Below are 17,060 nucleotides of genomic sequence, written 5' to 3' on the forward strand. Positions count from 1 at the left end.
GCTTCACACATTATATAGTTTATCTGAACATTTTATCATTTATTACTAAAGTACGAAAAACATTTCTGTTTTAACAATGTGTTTACACAGATTATTGTAGAAACGGAACACACATGAAATGCATGTGTTCTAAATAACGATCTATTATTTCCACTCTAAATCTCCAGCACTTCACTCCCAGATAATCAATCAAGGCAGGAACTGGGAGAAGTTTGTGCACACTCTGCAGCTGTGGGGGGATGGAATAGCAGGCTGCTTGCTGCTTGTCTTTATCGGCACATTTACAGGACAAAAGATGCTGATGGAGAGGTGCGAACGGATTTAAGGTGGGCCGGTTCTACGAGTTTTTTCGTATGCTCTGGTAATTCTAGTGTTAAGTGATCTGTAAGATCCACAAGCACATTCTCTGCCTTTGAGTCTGTACTCACATTACTCCCGGTAACTTCACTTGAACTAAGCTTGGACATCACCATATTCACAGTAAGTGTGAGTCTCTTATGACAGCACATTTCCAGACAAACTGCTTTGTCACAATCGGGACATTTCAGCAAAACAGATTACTTCTTTACAGCGAGGCTTCCATGACTCAGGCAAAAGCACAAGCGATCATCCACAATGCCTTATATAATACTACAGTTCCTTAAATCTTCCTAAGTTCAGGTTCGGCGACCTCGGTTTCGTTTACGATCATGCAGAGATAGAAGATAAGAGCACAGTACCTCACAGTAGCTCAGTTCTTTATCTTTCATTGGCGAGTTCAGGAGCACAAGTTCTCAGATGGTAGTTTCCAGTTCAAGTTCAACGCCTCCAGATGGCAAGTTTTCTGATGAAAAGTGTAGAAGTGTTTTTCCCAAAATTACCAAAGTTCAGCAGCTCTAACATACATAAAGGGATTCAGCAAAAGCTTGATGCACCAAAATGATTACACAGACAAAATATCTTTGTTTTTAAAAGCTTTAGTAAAAATTCAAGCTAAAACAGTTCACACAAAAAAGTGAAAATTGATACAGCAATAAGAAAGTTGTTCTTAAAAGTTCTGCTCAAAGCTTATCAATATTGTTTTATTTCTAACCTTTACAAAATGACTTCTAAACATTTCTGAACCATTTAAGAACGGTCAAAAAACTGTATGCCTATCCCATTTCTATGTTGAAAATGGGTCTTTAAGTCCCTGTGCACTGGGACCAGTTCTAAACAACAACTGACTCAATTAAAACACTGAATCTGTGGACGAAGACTTCAGACAAGACAGCAGGTGTGGTCATATAACAGCTTTATTTTCTCATCGTCACAGTGAGCAGAGTTTCAAAAAAGCAGGCAATCAATATTACATGACAGCGTCAGGGCTCTTCTGAACCCCGTCTGTTGGGTGGGGTAAAGTTTTTATACCCCTAGAATGCGTGATTTAATATCATTATGAAATGCAACAGTCGACACTCTTATTATACACAATCCTTGAGCCCCTTCAACGCCCCTTGTGCAACTTGATTCCTTGGCCCCGTTGTTATGGCGTTCAGATGTAAAGTAAGGGAAAACGTGATAAGGCAGTCTCATGTGTGGAATGCTTAGACCTTGAGTCCTTTGGACAAATATTTTTCTGTTTGCTCAGCAAAGCATGTTTTTAAAGCTTACTTCTGCTTAACTTCTTTGACAAGGATTAGTACAAGGGAACGAAGAGAACATTCATCTTTCACAAATCTCAGTTATAGCAAGAAAGTTCTATCTCATGCTAACTTAGAGGGGGGTAAAAAACTATACCATTGTCTATGACTATGAAAGGAATTTATATTAATATGAATTTAACTTGAAGCTTAAAGCATCACTTTCTAAGATTGGCTCATAAATAACCAAATGTGTCTCAAATGTTGTAAGTCACCTTATGAGTGTCAGGAAAAAAATAGTTAAAATGTTTGTGTTATTTCAGATTTACAGAAAAATGGCAGCTTCTCTCCACCTTCATTTGGTCAGCCCTCTCTTCAATACAAAGAGAAAGGTATGAAGAAATCAGCAAGAGCATCAGAGAACCTGACAGCAGCCATTTTGCAGTGCAGTTCTCTCCCTGCTACTGGAGTAACACAGACAGCAGTCATCAAAACTGATCGACAGCAAGTGGAGAAAGAAAACCAAATTCACACTGGAAAAAAATGTTTGGAATGTGGCAAACAATTCACACACACACGTGATCTTAATAAGCATATGAAGATTCACACTAGAGATAAAACAAATTGTTGTCATAAAAGGGGCAAGCATTTCCCAAAGAACAAGAATCTTAACAAACACACAGAAATTCACTCTGGAGCACAGAAATGTCATCGCTGTAAAGAAAGTGGCAAACAATTCTCAATGAAAAGATATCTTCAGTAGCACAGAAGAATCCACACCGGAGAAAAACCTGATTGCTGTACAGAATGTGGAAAGTCGTTCTCAAGGAGAAGCCATCTTCAAAACAACAACAACAACATTTATTTATATAGCACATTTTCATACAAAAAGTAGGTCAAAGTGCTTTACATAATGAAGAGAAGAAAAATAAAAGACAAAATAAGAAATTAAAATAAGACAACATTAGTTAACATAGAAAAGGAGTAAGGTCCGATGGCCAGGGTGGACAGAAAAAACAAAAAAAACTCCAGAAGGCTGGAGAAAAAAATAAAATCTGTAGGGATTCCAGGCCACGAGACCGCCCAGTCCCCTTTGGGCATTCTACCTAACATAAATGAAATAGTCCTCTTTGTAGTTATGGTTCTCACGGAGTCACTTGATGCTGATGGTCATACAGACTTCTGGCTTTTAATCCATCCATCATTGTTGGAACATCATGGTGCTTTGGGTAGATGGTGGTGGCGCACGCCACCACCAACAGGACACCGGAAAAGGAAACAGAAGAGAGAGTAGGGGTTAGTACAGATTTTGAATGAATAGTTATTATAATGAATTGGATATACAGAGTATCAGGATTAAATTACAGTGAAGTTATGAGAAGGCCATGTTACAGTAATGTGTTTTCAGTAGTTTTTTAAAGTGCTCCACTGTATTAGCCTGGCGAATTCCTACTGGCAGGCTATTCCAGATTTTAGGTGCATAACAGCAGAAGGCCGCCTCACCACTTCTTTTAAGTTTTGCTCTTGGAATTCTAAGGAGACACTCAGTTGAGGATCTGAGGTTACGATTTGGAATATAAGGTGTCAGACATTCCGATATATAAGCCGGGGCGAGATTATTTAAAGCTTTATAAACCATAAGCACTCTCCACCACTTCATCAAACTCACTCCAGAAATCTTCTTTCTCATCCATGCACACCCAACTTGCAGAGCATATGCACTAACAACATTCATCTTCACACATTCAATTTCCAGCTTCATAATCATTACTCTATCTGACACTCTTTCACCTCCAAAACACTCATACTGTTCATTCAGGATAACTCCTACCCCATTTCTCCTCCCATCCACACTATAGTAGAGCAATTTGAACCTGCCTCTGATACACCTGGCCTTAATATTAATAATAATTCATTACATTTATATAGCGCTTTTCTCAGTACTCAAAGCGCTCTCCACACAGGGAGGAACCGGGAAGCGAACCCACAATCTTCCACAGTCTCCTTACTGCAAAGCAGCAGCACTACCACTGCGCCACACTCCCCTTCCACCTGGTCTCTTGCATGCACAATATATCAGCCTTCCTTCTTTTTATCACATCAGCTAACTTCTCTCCCCTAATCAGTCATACTGCGAACATTCAAAGTTCCATCCTTCACTTCCATTCTCTTTAACTTCCTCTTCTCCCTCTGCCTCCGAACACAACCCTCGCCTTCTTATCCTTCTTCGGCCAACAGTAGCCCGATTTCCGCCATCACCCTGTTGGCTAACAGTACTGGTGGCGGCCGTTGTTAACTCGGGCCTTGACCAATCCAGTATGGAAATCTGTATTGTTGTCCGCATATTGATCTGGCAGAATTTTACACCGGAAGCCCTTCCTAATGTAACCCTCCCCATTTATCCGGGCTTGGGCCCGGCCCAAAGAAACACACTAGTTTATGTATCTCCTGTATGGACGAATTCTATTCTCATGATAATTTAAAGTAGGCCAAAACGTAAATAACACCTTTATTAACAAAAAATATAAGAAAGGAATGAACATAAGGGGAACACAGGAGAACGACCTCATTGTTTTTCAGAATGTGGTAAGTTGTTCTTAAGGAGAAGCCATCTTCAGAACCACAGAAGACGCCACACAGCAGAAAAACCTCATTGCTGTCCAGAATGTGCCAAACAATTTTCTGACAAATGCAGTTTCCAAAGCCACACAGAAATTCATACTGGAGAGAAGCCATATTGCTGTTCTCAATGTGGAAAAAGGTTTTAAACATTAGCTCTTTTCAAGTAAACACACAAACTCCCACTAAAGCGAAAATGCAGTTTGGATGTTCTGAAGGTGGCAATTGTTATACATGCCAGAAAGGTCTTTACAGACATGCTAAAATCCATACTGAAGAAAAATATCATTGCTGTTCTGAATTTGAGAAACGATTCTTATATTTAAGCACACTTCAGTGCCACATCAAAACTCATACTGGAGATAAACCTTATTTTTGTCCTGAATGTGATAAACAGTTCTCACAACAAAGCACCCTAAAAAGTCACATCAGACCTCACACCGAAGAGAAACCTCACCTTTGCTTGGAATGTGGCAAACAATTCTAACACCTCAATTCTCTTTATAAGCATACAAAAAGTCATACTGGGGAGAAGCCTTACTTACAGTTGTACTGAATGTGAAATGTGATTCTCATATAACAGTTCTCTTCACAATCATAAAATAATTAACTCTTGTAAGAAACAAAGCCTGTTCTGACTGTGGCAAGCTTTTCTCAGACAGCACGACTCCTAAAGACCACATGAGAATTTACTCTGGAGTGAAACCTTATTGCTGTCCATAGTGTGGCAAACAATTCTCACGTCCAAGCACACTTAGGTGCCACAGAATGATCCATACTGGAGAGAAGCAGTACACCTGTTCTGAATGTGGTAAAGGGTACTCTTCCAGAAGAAGTTTTCAGAGACACGTAAAGTCATATTGGAGTAAAGCCTGTCCCAGAAATGACAAATGATCTTTCCATTGGATCGTCAGGCAAAAATAATGAAGAAAAATCTTCTGAATGCGGTAAAGGACTCCAGTTGAAAGTAGTTAATAAGTACACAAGAATAGTGGAGAAAACACTGAAGATGGCAAACAGATCGTAACCTCAGAGCCACATATGAATTCACACTGGAATGAACACACTGGAATACAACACATATTTCACAAACAGCAAGAATCTTCTTCAACAACTTATACAGTAGGTGCAAGAAAAAAACCTCATTGTTGTCCTAAATGTGGTTAACGCTTTTCAGACAGCAGTGGCCTTCATATTTATAAATAACTGTATTACTTGTGGTAAGCCTCTTAGCTGTTCTGAATGTTGAAAGTGGTCCTCCTGTATCAGCCGTCATCAGCAACGTAAGATTTCATGAAGGACTCAGAAACTGTACTGCCAGGACGTCAGCCATACAGGGACTGATCATCTCTGCACCGGTGCTGTGACATAAGATGGTGAACAATACAAACACCAGACAACAGAATGAGGGAGCAACAGAACTGTGTGGTGATAACAACTTCAACCACAGAACACAACTGAAAAAGTTCAATGTAATAATAAAAAATGGAGAAGAAAAATCAAATCCACAGTGCAGAGCCAACTACCAGGAGGTGCCACTGACAACGCAATGAACTTGTACCGTCTCTGGGATCATCTGATGGCTGACGCCTGGGCTGAGTGCAGACAGCCGTTCTTAACCCTGATAATGAAGAAGTCATTTAGTGACATCAGCTGACAGCCAATGCTGTCCAATCAGATAGGGACAGTCTAGGAGGACAGGAGACTAAAAAGAGAGCCGTCACATGACAGACCAATGTAGAGGGGCTTTATAAGACTTTGACACTAATTTAGGTTATCATTTATAAATGATAAGAGTCTTTACAAACCAAACACATTCATCAGCTGTGTGTCAAGGGTGAGTCCAAAAGTGGGAATTAATGAAGATCTAAATACAAATAAAATGAAACATTCAGGGTTGAAAGAGAAATGTTTAAGACCTGAAAAGGGTTTCACAACAACATGCTAGGGTTAACATGGGGGACCACAGTTGGGAAGAATATCAATTAATGTATAGACGGAATAATATTTAAAATAATAATAATAATAATGTTATGAGAAATTAGACACCATAATGAACTGATTTTATTTTCTTACATATAAGAGAAAAAGGGAGACAAAGCAGAAACACACAGGGATCTCTGCTGCCCCAGCTGTTATTTTGATAAATTAACCTAAAAATATAACGGATGTCACTTTGCTCCATGTCAGACTATCCTTTAGTGGTGTGTGAAGGACGCTCTATACTCCGAATGTGTTGGTTCAGGTTTCAGTTTGAGTTCTGCACCTTCTTCATATCGATACTCAAGACAACGTTTCTTCACGTCGAGACTACAAGCTGGAGGTCACAGGAGCTCAATAAACTCCAACTCTTTTTACATTTCATGTCATCGATGTTCTCAAATGTGTGAGTATAGCTTGACTCTTACAAGGACTTCTCTAAAAAGGGCACATTGGCCATGAAATGCAAGAAGGCAGAGAAATATAAAAAGTGGAAACCACAAAATGAAGAGGTGACATTGATGAAATACGCTTAGTGGCAGAGGTGACATGGACAAAATCAGAAAGGACAGCACAGAAAAGGGAGGTACTGACTGAAAACAAAAGAAGAAAGCTGATTGGTGGAAAGACCTGTCATTCACTCCTGAGTGGACTGTTGAGGACAGCCGTGGCATGCAGACTTCAAAGTTCATGTGTTTTTGATTTCAAATCTGTGACCATGCACTGAATAAGTCTGTTAGTTATCAGTTCGCATGTTCTGAAACTGTAATGTCATCACAAAGATCACACAAACATGTAATGTGGCATTTGTGATCAATGACTTTTGTTGATTTTGATGGCACCATTCATCAGCCCTGTATAGAGTGCCACTTCCAGATCGGCAACCCCACTGCACCCCATAGCACATTTGGAGTTGGGGACTGGAGCACAAAGTGGATGGCACTCTGAGAAGGACAGACTTGTAAGACGTGAACAAAGCCAGCTGCCCTCCCTGGTCTGTCTTCATTCAGAAGGACTCACCTGAGTGGTGGGATTGTTCTGCGGTGCTCCTGTTAGCCGACATTTCATCAGCTTGCTTTCTGCGTTTCATCTGATAGCCAGCAGAGTTAATCAAATATGAGCCAGGCCTGTTACAATGTGAACGTTCTTGACATTTTGGTTTGCTTCTTTCTGCTTCTTTATTCTGAGTTCTTGTAGTCCTTGTACATTAGAGATTATTAATACATGAGCATTTGGTGTTAGTAATGAATTGACAATTAATAAACTGTTTTTATTGCTAAATTGTAAGTGTGGCCTGTTGCCATTTTGTCGCTTTATCCTTCTTGACTGTGTTGCTAGGACGTGTTGCACTGTTGCCTCCCTAGAATTAAGTGCCACGTCACCGACGCTCGGCCTCACACCCTTCATCACACGTGAGGCAGAATCGAAGATTGCAGATCCAACTGTTAATCAGCTTCAGTGTGTGAGTATAAATTCAGGCTTATTCTCACTTTGACCGCGGTAATGGCTAAGTGTCTAGATTTTAGAGACGGTATGTTGTCTGATTATCAGCTCCTGACAAATCTCGCTTTATCTATGTTAAAAGTTTGGAGTGTAGATGTTTATGGCGTTAGGCCTTTAAATTATTGTACAGTTTTGAGTCAATGGCCTGAGGCTGAGGATTCAACCCTCCAAGAACTTCACTGTGGGTACTCATAGGATTGGTGATCAATTCAGAGAAATACCATTTTTAGTTTGTTTGCAGTTTTAACATCAAGATTTAAGGCATATCTTCTAGTCAGTGACTGCTGGTGATTTTCATTACGACTCCGTTAAGCACTTTGGTTTTTCTCAATGTCTGCTCTGATTCTTTTGCTGTTGAGTTTTGCTGCAGTTTCTCGATTTGCAAACATCTGATTAGCCACATTTCCTCTTGCCAGCTGACAGTTGAAACTGAAACTCATAAAGCAGGTGGACATTATTCACACTGCCGTCCAGCAGATCATCTCTGGATATTAGTGGCTGACACAACAACACCGTCCATTCAACATAAGGAGCCACAAAGCCGACCCCATCATCTTTGGCTGATCTGCTTTTTTATTCACAATCACAGCAGTCTGTATCCTCCTTATAGGTATTGGAGTTGGACATTCTGAAACTTCTGTGATACCCCTGGGGGGCTTTAATAGCTCTGTGCCATTATGGTGGTGGGGTGGGGGTTCAGTGCCAAAACTCCTGTGCCACAAAGAGTCAAGGCAAAGAGCCTAACAGTGAGCTGAGTAAGACCACGTCACACCAAAGACCTGAAGAAGGAGCACATCAGAAAGACAATGAGTGCACTCCACTACCAACAAGGGTCTTCCCTTGACCCCTGAGCACAAACACAACTCCACACAGCACTGGACATCATCTTTAAAGGCTTGGCATTGTTAAAATGGCATGAGTGTGCCATGAGGAATGAGGACTCCTAACAAGTGACTGAACAGCCAGGCCTGCTTTGCCATGTTGAATTGTTATGTGTGAGAAGCTCCTGATTGATGGTCTCATTTAAAAGCTCCAGTATTACACACTACCAGTTCTGACACACAGCCCTTGATCCTCACAAACTCTCGTCTGTTGCTCACGTAGTCCAGGAGACTGAGGGGGGCCTCATGTTGCATAGCCTTGAGCTTCTTCAATAGTCGATAAGGCTGAATGATGATAAGGCCATGGAGATATCCAAGAACATGATCGTGACTGTGGTGCTGGCTTTGTCCAAGTGAGAGAAGTGTGGAGAAGACAGACAACAGCATCCTCCACACTGATATGTGTCTGATTGGCACACTGCAGACCATCCAGATGTGCTGAAACAAGAGGACGTAGCTATTTTAGGACCAGCCTCTCAAAGGTCTTCATGATGCATGAAATAAGAGGAACTGGTCTGAAGTCCTCAGGGTCACTGGAATGCTCTTTCTTTAGCACTGGGACCACACAGGATGTTTTCCACAACTGGGGAACCTTATGGAAATTCAGGGAAAGGGACAGAAGGCTTTAAGCACTGCAGAAATGTCACTCTTACTTGGATCCTGTTATGTAACAAGATCTTCACAAAGGCTTCTTCTGGTCTTACTGACATTCACAAAGCATCAGTCCGGTGGTCATTCACCAGTGTGCAGTGTGGTGTATTGACAAGCTGATCTCATTAACTAGGAAAATGAAGGATTCACAGGTCTTAGATTAAATATGTACAACCTCAAATCGGAACAAAAAAGTTGGGAAGGTATGGAAAATGCAAAACACAGTTATTCTCAAATGTCCTTTGAATTGTACTTCATTGCATACCCAAGACGTTTCATGTTTTTTGGCGTACTTCATTTCCTTTCTTAATGTTCATCCATTCCTGCATTTCAGGCCTGTAACACATTATCTACTGGGGACAGGTGAGGACTGCAGGCAGGCCAGTCCAGTAGCTGTGCCGTCTTCTTCCTCAGCCATGTTGCTCTAAAATGTCAATGTACTTTTCGGCAGTAATGCTGCCATCACATAAGTATAAATGGGCGCTGACACACCACCAAACCATGACAGGCCCTGCAGGCTTTAGGACTTGTTGCTGATAACAGTCTGGATTGTCTGGAGCAAATGGCGTTCATTTCTTCTAATAAAGATCTGGAGTCCTGACTCGTCTGACCACAATACACACTTCCACTGTGCGATTGTCCATCTCAGATGCCTCTGAGCCCAGAGAAGTTGACACCACTTCTGGACATGGTGAACAGGAGACTTCTTTATTGTACAGTGAAGATTGAAATGGTATTTGTGGATGAACTCCATATTGTAGTGCTTGACGAAGGTTTGCCAAAGTAATCCCTCGTCATCCCATGAGGTTCTGTCAGCTACTGATGAGTGACGCTCCTTGATGCAGTGCCTGTGGTCTGAGGGGTCAGAGATCGCGGGTGGTCTGCCCTTATGCTTTACGCACTGAAATTCCTCCGATTGCTGAAGCATTTAATGATATTACACACCACAGAGAGAGAGATTTGCAAATCCCTTCCACTTTCTTTGATGAACATTGTTTTTAAACATCTCAATCATTTTCTCACTCATGTATTGACAAACTGGAGATCCTCTGCCCATCTTTGCTCCTCAGAGACTCAGCCTTTCATGGCTACAAATCACGATTACAATCACCTGTTTGAAATCCCATCATTATTTAATTATTTCACCTCATCACTGGCCCTAATTTGCCAACCCCCCGGTCCCAACTGTTTATGGAATCTGTTGCAGGCCTGAAATGCAGGAATGGATGTATAATAACAAATGAAATGAAGTTGAGCAGACAGAACATGAAATATCTTGGCTTCATACTGTCTGCAATGAAATCAAAGTCAAAGTACATTTAAGAATCACTGCTTTTTTGGGTTTTTTTATTTGCCTTTTCCATCCCATCCCATCTTCTTCTAATTCAGGGTTGTAAACAGTTGATATCAGAAGTTTCCATACACCTCGACAGATTTTATATACATAAACTGTACATTTGTGTTCTAGTTTAAGACGTCCACATTGTCCGCGGTGAAAGTCATTTTTACCAACGATGTTCACAGACCTCGGAGTCTTTCACTTTTTATTGACCGTATCCCAATTCCAGGGGGTCACAAGTAATGGTGGGCTGCTCAATACTGACGTGCCGACGCCATGTTGAGCTTTCAAAGTGCAGATGTTTGAAGTGTCACTTCGAGGCTGTGGTATCGTGGGATTTCCCTCTCCTTACCCTTTACCTCTTTTTTTTTTTTTTTTTTTTTAAGGATCAGTATGCTCGTTGAGTTCGTTACCGTGTTGGTCTCCTGTCGCACTTTAAGATGAACACACACAGACCCTCACCACATAAGTACCATATGAAAGAGGTTGTTTTGTCTTGGTAGAGTATTTTATTGCTCTACTTTCTCCTTTTGTATTACAGTAATCCCTCCTCCATCGCGGGGGTTGTGTTCCAGAGCCACCCGCGAAATAAGAAAATCCGCGAAGTAGAAACCATATGTTTATATGGTTATTTTTATATTGTCATGCTTGGGTCACAGATTTGCGCAGAAACACAGGAGGTTGTAGAGAGACATCAACGTTATTCAAACACTGCAAACAAACATTTGTCTCTTTTTCAAAAGTTTAAACTGTGCTCCATGACAAGACAGAGATGACAGTTCTGTCTCACAATTAAAAGAATGCAAACATATCTTCCTCTTCAAAGGAGTGCGCGTCAGGAGCACAGAATGTCACATAGATAGAGAGAAAAGCAAACAAATCAATAGGGCTGTTTGGCTTTTAAGTATGTGAAGCACCGCGGCACAAAGCTGTTGAAGGTGGCAGCTCACACCCCCTCCGTCAGGAGCAGAGAGAGAGAAAAACAAACAATCAAAAATCAATACGTGCCCTTCGAGCTTTTAAGTATGCGAAGCTCCGTGCAGCATGTCGTTTCAGGAAGCAGCTGCACAAAAGATCACAACGTGAAGATAATCTTTCAGCATTTTTAGACGAGCGTCCGTATCGTCTAGGTGTGCAAACAGCCCCCCTGCTCAATCCCCCTACGTCAGGATCAGAGAAAGTCAGCGCAAAAGAAAGAGAAAAGTAAGCTGGGTAGCTTCTCAGCCATCTGCCAATAGTGTCCCTTGTATGAAATCAACTGGGCAAACCAACTGAGGAAGCATGTACCAGAAATTAAAAGACCCATTGTCCGCAGAAACCCGCGAAGCAGCAAAAAATCTGCGATATATATTTAAATATGCTTACATATAAAATCCGCGATGGAGTGAAGCCGCGAAAGGCGAAGCGCGATATAGCGAGGGATTACTGTATATATATGTAGCCTTTGTCAGAATGCCTCAAATCTCACAGACTTATCACTGTTTATAAGGTATTGTACCATATAACTTCTCCCCACCTTCCCTTCTACATCAGTAACCTCAGGCAATTAGGTAAAGTAAAAGATAAGCAGGAGTTCAGTTACAATTTAAACAAGGTATTATCTATATATATAATTCACTAAGCAAGAAGACAAGTAGCCGACCATGGAAAGCACGCCGGAAGGTGCGTGGATTCACTAAACTGCCGACAAGTAAGACGCCAATGGCGCACGCAGGAAGGAGCCACGCCCACCAACTCTTAGACCATTGGATACGACGAAAAAATCACAGTCACGCCCACCAACTCGGACGCGACACCTCGAGAAACATGCCGTCATTTCTGTTTGTCTGTGCCATAGTCCACTTGCAGCTCTGAGCCACGTTGACTTTTCATTAGTCAACCTCAGTGGAATCTTGGTTCACACACAGGCAGCGCAAGAGAGAGCCGCGCAATCCTTTAAAACTGAAGTTAAAACACAATAAAGGAAGCAGTCTTTAAAAACCAATAAGCCCTGTGCCTCTTTTTCATTAGCGTCTCACCTGCTTCAGGCCCTGCAACAGTCGAGACGCTCTCTCTGCAGCTGACCTTCTCTTTGCCTGACTCCACTACTGTCAGTCGCCTGATTAAAAATGGCCTTTTGAAGGTGAGCTATGGACCCGCTATACCACAGAACACATTGCCTTCGAGCCTGCTCTCGCTCACTCTAACGTACCGGCTTTCTCTCTCCTCACTCGCTCGCTCACACACTGCACAGGGGAGAAATACCCGAAGCACGAGTCTACCCGGAAACCATTTCAGCCACACTTCCACGCCCCTCACTACACTGTGAGTGCGATGATTATTTATTTAAAAATGGGCTTTTGAAGGGGAGCTGTGGACCCGCTATACCACAGGATCACCTGTGACATTGCTTTCACATCTTTTTCCTTTTATGTATAATCCTGTTGAGCATATCAGACACCCAGGCAAACAACACTGAATAATCGATAGCTCCAACTACTTTGCCCGCCCCCACTCCTCACCTGAGTCGGTTTCGTCTCTGTTCAGCAGTGTTTGCCAAACTCGGTCCTGTGGCTGCAGGGTTTTGTTCCAACCAGATTCCTAATCATTAATGCCGGTGAAACTCATCCGGGATAAGTCGGTTTTTCAAACGCAGCCGTGTAGCAGATTAGTCTAGCAGGATGTAATAATCCGAGATGAATGCGCGCCCTCGCGCTGAGTGAAAAGCCAATATATATTGAGTCTACAAAACATGATCAGCAAGTCTTTGATAGGCTGCAACAAAATGATGAAAGAACAGGCACATTTTTTTCACACAAGCTGAGTGGGTGGGTGTTAGTTAGTTAATTAGCAACTCGAAGGATTTCAAGATATAATATACACAAGAGGTAACACTGCAAAAGCGGCCCAAACCAGAAAAGACAGCTGGCAAAAAGTGGCTGACAAATTAAACGCGTGTGCATTGTACTTACTGAGCAGTGTTACGGATTTTCCAAATGTTAATTTTTTCCCTCTGCTTAAAAAACATTGAAGAAGCGGCGCGGATTGGTTTGCAGCGTGTCAAACAGTTTGTTTGTCGCGGATAATTTGCTATTCACACAGGGAGGAACCGGGAAGCGAACCCACAATCTTCCACTGTCTCCTTACTGCAAAGCAGCGGTACAGCGCCACAAGGCAGTTAAAGAATGCACCGGGCCACATGTTCATTTTTCCCCTGTGCTTAAAAGACATTAAAAAACTGTTTCTCAACTGTGACTCCCGAACAACTCAGTACGCGAAAAGCGGCCAGAATCGCAAACAACAATGAAAACTCTACGTGACTCACAGGTAGTGATGGGCCGCTCGATACTCAGGTTTCGACACTGTGTCGAGCTTTCGAAGCACTGCAGATTTTAATACTTGATCGAATAATGACATCTGTGATTTAAGGATTTCACATTTGCTTTCTCAAATGTGCTTACCTATATCATGGCAAAGTACAGGGATAAACCTTTATTTTCTGTCTACTCCGTTTTAATTAAGACAGACCAAAGAAAACATTTAAGGCTATTAAATTTGATCTCAAGAAAAGATCAGGTTTAATTATAATACTAATAACAGGAGCGATTATAATGATACAGTGCAATAGTAAATACTAATTGAAAGAGCCGGGAATGCATGAGGTGAGGCATCTTATTTTAACTCTTGCTCTCGTATAGTGCATTCTGCCTGTCGGCGTTAGTTATATTTATATTTTTTAGACATCACACACTAGAAGCTGCTGACGATCCCTTCTCTTCATTGTCAGTCTGTAGCTACGAAAAAATAAAAGCAATACGACTTTTAACAGACGTCATTGAAGTGTATCATAAGTTTGTGTAACGTTAATGAAAATGGCCAGAAGGTGTCACGAGAGAGCTGAGTGTCAAATGCTTCGAAGCTTCGATACGATTTCTGACACAATTGCTTCAAACGTGTTGATGCTTCGCGAGGCTTCACCCCGCCCATCACTACTCACAGGCTACTGAATGAGAAATCCGCAGACTAGCATGATGGATGGGGCGTAATGGGCGTCCTTCCCCTCTCCTCTGGATTTTTCAAATGTTAATTTTTTCCCTGTGCTTAAAAATCATTAAAAAAGCTGCCTGATTATGCGGCGTATAGTACGCCGCGGGTTGGCTAGTTGATAATATTCCTAAATAATAACAATTTGCAAAGTGCATTTGAATATTGGCAACCATACAACCTGATAAATGGTGATGTGTAGTTTCGGATGGCACACGGACTTGTAGTTACTTAACATGTCTCTAGTTAAGGAATCATTTGTGGTCAGCTTATTTCAGAACAGGCCACATGTCTGTCTCAATAAGTCTGCCGAGCTGTGCTCTTCATTGTATTGTTATTTTCAGTTCATGGAGTGCGAGATGATCTTTCATCAGTTTGGTGACAGAGACAGAGAGTGAGGGAATGTATAGGTTTTCTGTCCAACCCCAACAGCCAATAGGATGTCTGATACAAGCCAATTCCAAACAGCCACACTTTAGACCAAAAAGTGGACAGAATACCTTCACACCTGCCCCCCAAAACCATAAGTTAAGGTAAAGCTTGGCAGTTAGGCAGTCTGGCTTTGTGTGATGGTTGACTGAGAATCCTGCAGAGAAACAAACTTGTTTGAGGCACTTCCCCCCAACCCTATCGTAAAAGTCACTTTCCTGACTTAGTCCTGGGGGGTAAACATGAATGTTTCTCAATAATGTAACACTAATATTACATTTATTTGTATAAGTTACAAATAAAGACATACAACAAATTTATCAACTTGTATGCAAAATTTCACATCACAACACCCTCTAATGTCCTCATTTCTATTCCTGTCCATCCTCCTCACACACAATGCAAATCTTATCATCTTTAACTCTGCCACCTCCAGCTCTGTCTCCTGCTTTCTGGTCAGTGTCACCGTCTCCTGCCCATATAACATAGCTGGTCTCACTACCGTCCTGTAGACCTTCCCTTTCACTCTTGCTGATACCTGATCTAAATCAGGAGTATCCAACTCTGACCCCAGAGGGCCGCGGTGGCTGCAGGTTTTCTAAGGAGGCAACATGTACTAGCAACTGTCAAAAAGCATCAAAGCTACAAAATGGCAACATGCTGCACTTACAATTTAGCAATAAAAACAGTTTATTAATTGTCAATTCAAATTATTAACACCAAAAGCTAATGTATTAATAATCTCTAATGTACGAGGCCTCCAAGAATTACAATTAAAGAAGCAGAACATACATTTAAAGATAAACAAAATGTCAAGAACGTTCACATTGTAACAGGCCTGGCTCAGCCCTCCAAGAACAAGCTGATGAAATGTCAGCTAACAGGAGCGTCACAGAACAATCCCACCACTCAGGTGAGTCCTTCTGAATGAAGACAGACCAGGGAGGGCAGCTGGCTTTGTTCACGTCTTACAAGTCTGTCCTTCTCAGAGTGCCATCCACTTTGTGCTCCAGTCCCAAACTCCAAATGTGCTACGGGGTGCAGTGGGGTTGCCGATCTGGAAGTGGCACTCTATACAGGGCTGATGAATGGTGCCATAAAAATCAACAAAAGTGATCACAAATACGAAAACATTTATTTATAGAGCATATTTTCATACATATAATGCACCTCAAAGTGCTTAAATGCCACATGACTTGTTTGTATGATCTTTGTGCTGACCCTTTTTAGAGAAGTCCTTGTAAGAGTCAAGCTATACTCACACATTTGAGAACATCAATGAAATGAAATGTAAAAAGAGTGTGGCCAAAAAATGAAACATAAACTTACAAAATACAGAAAGTCCAAGCAGAGTGAACCAACGACAAGTAGTGAGGGGTCAAATGTGACCTTCAGTGGTGGGGGTACAGAAGGGGCCACTTCTGCTTTTTGGAGTTTTCTGTCAAGTAAATGAAGCTGAAGCTTTGTGTAGCTGACACTCTCTCAAAGCAGAGCTTTCTAATCGTCCATCCTGCTGTTGGAGTTTATTGAGCTCCTGTGGCCTCCAGCTTGTAGTCTCAATGCGAAGAAACGTTGTCTTGGGTATCGATATGAAGAAGGTGCTGAACTCAAACTGAAACCTGAACCAACACATTCGGAGTATAGAGCGTCCTTCACACACCACCCCAGGATATACTGACATGGAGCAAAGGAACATCCATTAAATTTTTAGGTTAACTTATCAAATTAACAGCTGGGGCAGCAGAGATCCCTGTGTGTTTCTGCTTTGTCTTCCATTTTTCTCTTAAATGTCAGACAATAAAATCAGTTCATTTAATTTTCATTGAGTTCTGCATGCATTATGATGTCCCATTTCTCATAACATTATTATTATTATTATTATTATTTTAAATAATATTCCTTCTATACATTAATTGATATTCTTTACACCTGTGGTCCCCCCGTGCTAACCCTAGCATGCTGTTGTGACTCCTCTTCAGGTCTTAAACATTTCTCTTTGAACCCTGAATGTTTCATTTTATTTGTATTTAGATC

General features: G+C 41.5%; 4 protein-coding genes and 1 long non-coding RNA gene across 11 annotated transcripts in view; 2 read left to right on the forward strand and 3 right to left on the reverse strand.

The window, feature by feature from the left end:
* LOC114652431 (gastrula zinc finger protein XlCGF57.1-like) overlaps positions 1-17,060 on the reverse strand; it is a 596,652-nt gene that overhangs the window by 314,325 nt on the left and 265,267 nt on the right. For 2 of the 4 annotated variants that reach the window (XM_051927953.1, XM_051927954.1), the window contains exon 2: positions 16,416-16,997. The exons of the other annotated variants lie outside the window; for them this stretch is intronic. The gene's annotated coding sequence lies outside the window, so the exon portion shown is untranslated. The remainder of the gene's footprint in view (positions 1-16,415; positions 16,998-17,060) is intronic. 4 annotated transcript variants of the gene reach the window in all.
* Positions 1-17,060, reverse strand: part of LOC114652542 (tripartite motif-containing protein 16-like) — a 225,766-nt gene that overhangs the window by 198,546 nt on the left and 10,160 nt on the right. The gene's annotated exons all lie outside the window — the stretch shown is intronic.
* Positions 1-17,060, forward strand: part of LOC114652436 (tripartite motif-containing protein 16-like) — a 274,064-nt gene that overhangs the window by 145,024 nt on the left and 111,980 nt on the right. The window lies entirely within an intron of this gene.
* The window catches only part of LOC114652506 (zinc finger protein 568-like), a 186,687-nt gene that overhangs the window by 117,522 nt on the left and 52,105 nt on the right, over positions 1-17,060 (reverse strand). The window lies entirely within an intron of this gene.
* LOC127527876 (uncharacterized) overlaps positions 6,575-17,060 on the forward strand; it is a 32,838-nt gene continuing 22,352 nt past the window's right edge. Inside the window, exon 1 of the long non-coding RNA XR_007935046.1 lies at positions 6,575-6,712. This is a non-coding gene — a long non-coding RNA (uncharacterized LOC127527876). The remainder of the gene's footprint in view (positions 6,713-17,060) is intronic.

This window comes from Erpetoichthys calabaricus, chromosome 5 (assembly GCF_900747795.2).
Source record: "Erpetoichthys calabaricus chromosome 5, fErpCal1.3, whole genome shotgun sequence".
Classification (NCBI taxonomy): Eukaryota; Metazoa; Chordata; class Cladistia; order Polypteriformes; family Polypteridae; genus Erpetoichthys; species Erpetoichthys calabaricus.